Source organism: Hyperolius riggenbachi, chromosome 2 (genome assembly GCF_040937935.1).
Source record: "Hyperolius riggenbachi isolate aHypRig1 chromosome 2, aHypRig1.pri, whole genome shotgun sequence".
Classification (NCBI taxonomy): domain Eukaryota; kingdom Metazoa; phylum Chordata; class Amphibia; order Anura; family Hyperoliidae; genus Hyperolius; species Hyperolius riggenbachi.
Genome location: NC_090647.1, coordinates 327,604,272 through 327,610,271, shown reverse-complemented (window position 1 = coordinate 327,610,271; position 6,000 = coordinate 327,604,272).

Genomic DNA, 6,000 nt, shown 5'->3' with positions numbered 1-6,000 from the left:
TTTCGTCCGATCAGAATTTCTGATCGCTCGAACGATTTTTCACTAGAAATTGGACCGTTAGTAGCCAGCTTTACAGGCTGCACTAACGTGCGCCTGTAACGTCTTACTGTGAAAGCAGCCTCAAAGAGTAAACTTTGTGTATGTTGTAAATTCTTTATATTACTTGTACATTTTTCCTGCCTAAACAGATAGCTAACACTTTACATTATTTTACTGCTAATGTCCAGTTCTGCCTCTTAGGGCCCTTTCATACGGGCAGTTGATAAGCAGTCAAATGCCTGTCGACCTCTCACAACTGCTTGCTACTGCCTGGAAACTGCTTGCTGCTGCCTGGCAACTGCTCGCTGCTGCTTGGTAACTACTTGGTGAGCACACACATCAACTGCTCATGTGAAAGGGCCCTTATTTTCAAAAAAAAAGCTTAAAGAGAATCTGTACTGACCGATTGGTACAATAAAAAAACATACCAAACGAGTCACTGTGATCTCCTGGATCCCTCTTTGCCGTTTCCGCGGCTCCCCGCCGCGATCCTGGCTTTTAAACGCCAATTTTAGGCAGTGCTTACAAACAAAAAACATGGCCGCTAACCAGGAAGTGATGTTTGTGTACACACACACACACACACACACACACACACACACCTCTCATGTTGCAGTATATTACAAGTTTTTATTACATAGTGAATTATCTGCGCTTCAGTCTGGGATTCTCAGTTTCTCAGCATGTGACGGGCAGTTTCCTGCCCCCCTCGGCGTCACAAACTGCATAACACAAACACGCTGAAACTGAGAGTAGAGATTGGGGAGTAAACGAAGCACACAGAGCCCGCAGGGGGCGTGCTTAACTTGTATTCATTACAACAGAGCCCATTCCTCCCTGGGTCAACAAAGCTTGACAAAGAAAATAAGATTAGATATATTACAGAGACAGTGCAGCTAGAAAAGGCTGCAGTAATCCAGACCACATTAGAAAAGGTATAGGAACTTATAGAATAGAAGAAATAAGGCTGAACATTTTGTTACAGAGTCCCTTTAATTTGTAATCGTATCAACCACAATGTCCAACAATGTAGTCCAGCATCTAATTTTCAAAAAGTATCATCCGTAATCATTTCCTACACTTGACAGACCTATGAGTGGGGGTGTGACTTAAATGGAGCAGGATGTGGTGGTGAAGGGAAATGCTATCCTGCCACTAGAACTCACTCATATTTTACATTTGAGAAGCAAAATGGTCTGAGGAAGGGGTAGGCATCCAGAAACTGGAAGACAGATTGATGTGAAGAGAAGCAGAGTGGTCCTCCAGGAAAGTGTGGTGGGTTTACGTGTCCTCTGAATTGAGGTCAATTAACATGTGTGATGGCAGTTGTGTGCACAGGCTCATATCTCATTTTATTTTTTGTAAATTCAGGTTGTCTTCGATATAAAAAAGTAAGCAAAACTGTTGTGCGTGCTGCATGCAACCATACTACATCACATACCTCACATCACATAACTCCGTAATCCTGACTATTACATGAAATGATCCCACCTCCAGACTTTGGTTAATGCTTGCTGAAACACTTATGATGTCCCACAATTTCTAAATGAAAGTGGCAAAAAATAGAGGGACATGTGTGTCTGCTTTTTTTAAAAAAAAAATCAGCTACTATATACTAGTACTCATAAAGGCTGCTCACACCCTTGTATACAGAAAATATAAAATAGATTGCTTTATTCAACAAAATACAAAAGAGTGCTTAAAAACAACATGGGATGGCCACCCCGCCACAGACAACCATAAGTCACTCCGCATTTACCCACACACAAGCACACCACGGCCATGATATTATGCACACCAGGGACTGTTTGTGTATCTGATAAAGCGCTCACAAGGTACAGTCTCCAGAACAGTTCCACAGAAAGTATTCCTCCACAACAAAAGGGTTAGTCCTGCAAGCTCGGTTAGTGGTTTCAACAATTCACAGCAAATCAGGGAAGCAGAAAAAGCCTTATGCAGTATACGTTCGTAGCACAAGAGTGGCCATCACCACAGCAGCTGTCATAAGCATTCCCATATGCATTGTAAAGTCAATGGAATCTCACCACACCGAATCTTGATGGTTGGAGCTGATGTTGAAAACATCTAGTGCTGGCACATGTGTGGTGCGCTGGAGCGATGTCCACCAGGAGCGTGGGCAGAGCGGAGTGACCTGCAGCAACGGGTCCTACCACGGATGCCGAGTTAGCTACGCTGGGTCGGGTGCAGTGCGGATGGATTGCGCCTGCTGGATCCCGCTGCTAGGTGGCTGGGGCGGTGCGGCGTCCCATGTGGGAGAGGGGAAATGCTCCCAACAGTTTCGCCGGCTTCCTCAGGGGGGCGTGGCTTCCCTCCGTGCACACACTCATCCTAAAACATCCACCACAACCAATCACATGAAGGTCCGGGAGGCACATCCAAGGCAGCCAATGGCAGAGGTGCAGGGCAGCTAGTCAGCAGTAGCTAGACAGAAACGAAAGGAGAATACATTACGACAGACACAAGCGCAAGGAAATAACTGGCAACTAAAGGTGTCGTCCAGCATCAGAGCACACTGCTAAGCTTATCTAAAAATGCGCCTCGTCTGTCACAATGACCTAAATCCTGCTACCTTCCCACCAGAGGCAAAGCCCAGGACGAGCGTCCCAGGACAAAACATAAAGAAAAAAGTCAAACATTTATACTATTAACTATAATCTAAAGCGCTACCAGGGTAGTATTAACTACAAAGAGTTGATCCTTAAGTGGGCCACATTCTAGGCATTGTCATTTTAAGGCGTGTATAGCTGTGTGAGAATGGTCCTGTTGTTCAAAAGGGTAGGCAGGATAATTGGAGTCCCAATAACTATATAGGAATAAGAGCCAAAACAAAACCCAGTGTCAGAACGCAATGGGTCAAAGGACCAGCTGCTTAATTAAAGTATGCCTAATCTCGACATATTAGTAAGCCTCATCTAAGACAATGTGGCCCTTTCTAGGTAGGAGGAATGTCGCGGCTGGGACCCCCGCACTAGGCACAGGACGAGGGGCAACAGCACACAGAAGCGAGAGCACCATGCACGCAGACAGCAACTACGCCGGCAAAAAGTGGGCATAGCTGAGCTGTTCATTAAGACCTGGATGAGAGCATGCCTTTAAATTGTAAGTCCATCTGGATTCACAACGCAGCAGGAGGCGATCCAAATTGCCCCCCCCCCTCCTTATTGTAGGGTGAATGCAGTCTAAACCTACAAATTTCACTATCCTCGCATTTCCATTGTGGTGGAGTGCAACATGCCTGGCGACAGGAGACTGTGCGTCACCCTTCTCGATATTGGCGATATGTTCAGACATTCGTTCGCGGAGTGCTCGTTTTGTCTTACCAATATAAACGCACCGCATTGGCATATCAACAGATCGACAAACAATTTGGTTTTACAATTGACAAAATGGGACAGCATCAGTTTCCTGTCACCAGACAACCGCACATCCTTACCCACCTGCATAAATCGACAAAAGTCACATCCTCCACAGGAGAACGTCCCCACCACTGGGCAGTGTCTCTTGGGAGTTACTCCAACAAAATGGCTGCGGACCAAGGCATCTCGCAAAGACCTGGACTTGCGAAATGTCAAACTGGGCCTAGGCGGAACGTGAGGCCCTATCACCGGATCATTCAAAAGTAGATACCACTGCCTATTTAAATTTTTTTTAGTGCAGGGTACTGCGCACAAAAACGCGTGCAAAAACGGGACGACGGACTCGTGTCATCAACGCGACGATGGTATCGCTGCCGCAGCATATCACGTCTATCGCTCCGTAATGCCCTATTAAAGGCTCGCCGCAAATATTTATCCCGGTATCCCCGGGCTCTAAATCTATTTGTCACAATCTGCATCTGCTGGTAAATTTAGTGTATGAACTAACTTTGCTTCACCAGCAGATGTCACCAGCCTCCTCCATGAATTTGCAACCTGAACTTTCCTCTGCCCAGCAGCAGAGGGCGGACTTTCTAGAGATCTCTCCACAGACAGGGAGGAGGCCTGAGCTGTCACATGGTCTCTCAGCATGACATTTAAGCCACACCCGAAAACTCACTAGTTGCTAGCTCTTTGTTCCTGGTTCTAGCCTTCCTGCCCTGAGTTCCCTGTTCCTGGTATTATACTTTCTAGTTCCTTGATTCCCTGCTGTATTGATCTCCCGTGTTGACCTTGTGCTTTGTATTACCGACTATTCTTTGCCTAGCGATTACTGTACTGTTTTGATCTCCTGTTATGACCTATGCTTGCTGACCATCCGTATGTCTCCTCCTTGAGTGTGCATCTTGTACCTGTATATATTTCTGTATTTATATTGGTGATAATATTCTTGTTCCAGGGTGAGTGTGCACACAGTTATACACACTGGATCTTCTCTGCATAAACCGCCTTATGCAGAGAGGTCCTTGTGTATATACCCTGATTCTCATACATTTGTATGCTTACTGAATACTTCTGCCAGTATCATCATTGCGGTGTATATAAACTGTATGAATATATCTGCCTGTATTAATGCTGCAGTGCATGTATGCCTATACAATACTTTGCCTGCAAGTCAATGCTGATTGTTCCTGTGCATGAGGTTAATGCACAGCATTACTTTTATTTTCATTTAATAATAAATCCTTATTATTCATTTATTCCTGGTTTGTCAGTCTTTTTCCTAAACAGTGACATCTCTGCCTGGTTGCGAGTTTGTGCGTTTGATTCTGTTTTGCTCCAGGGGCAGCGCACAAACTCCATGCAAACATAACACTATTGCGTAATTCCTGTGCCTCTTGCAGAAACGTCGCTTCTTCCGAACAATTATGCCGTGCTCTTAAATATTGGCCCATCGGGATTCCCCAAATGGTGTGTGCGGGGTGAAAGCTCTCTGCATGCAAGAGAGCGTTCGTAGCCGTCGCTTTTCTAAACAATGTGGTACTCAGATACCCATCACGTTGTATTGTAATGCGTATATCCAAAAATGGTATACTGTGGCCGTCGAAATCGAGTGTGAAATTCAAATTGCGGCTATTTGTATTAATTTGCTCGACAAATTCGGTAATCTGCTGCGATGTACCCGTCCATAACACCAAGATGTCGTCTATGTACCTGTGCCACGCCAACACGTGGCACAGGTACACCGACAAGCCGTCGTCCTAAAAATGTCACGTTCCCAGTCTTCCAGGTACAGGTTTGCGTACAACGGGGCACACGTCGTCCCCATCGCCGCACCCTGCACCTGGAGGAACCTCTCACCATCAAATGTTAATACATTGTTGTCTAGCACGAACTCTAGCAACTGTAACAGAAAAGTTATGCGCAGCATCCTGCACCCCCAGCTCACGTAAAAAGTTGGCCACCGCCTGAACACCGGGACCGTGGGGAATGCTAGAATATAACGCCTCGACATCAAGGGAGACCAATAAAGTCCCAGCTGGAACCTGCACCCCATCTAGGATGCGCAAAAGATGCGTAGTATCTTTAATATAAGATGGGAGACCCTGTACATGCGGCTGTAGATGTTTATCAACGTATATACTGGCCCTTTCTGTTAAGGAGCCCCTTCCCGATACTGTCGGGCGTCCTGGTGGATTTGTAAGGCGCTTGTGCACTTTTGGAAGTGCATAAAACGTCGGTAGTACAGGGTCTCCCACTTTCAAAAAACTGTGCGATCTTCTCATCAATTATATTTTTCCTCAGTGCAGTGTCAATAATAAAAACAGTTTAGGCTGACAGTTGTCAACCCTCGATGCCGAGACCCTCACATAGCACTCCCCACAGTCCAAAATGTCCAGGCACATAGTCCTATACTGTTCAGTAGACATGATGACAGCGTTGCCCCCCTTGTCGGAGGGCTTGATCGTCCAATCAGGTCATCTCAAAATCAGATCCAGAGCCTCACACTCATCCCGGCCCAGATTCGACATGCCCTCATCCCCTATCTCAATATTGGCAGTATCTCTCTCTACGGCCCTAATAA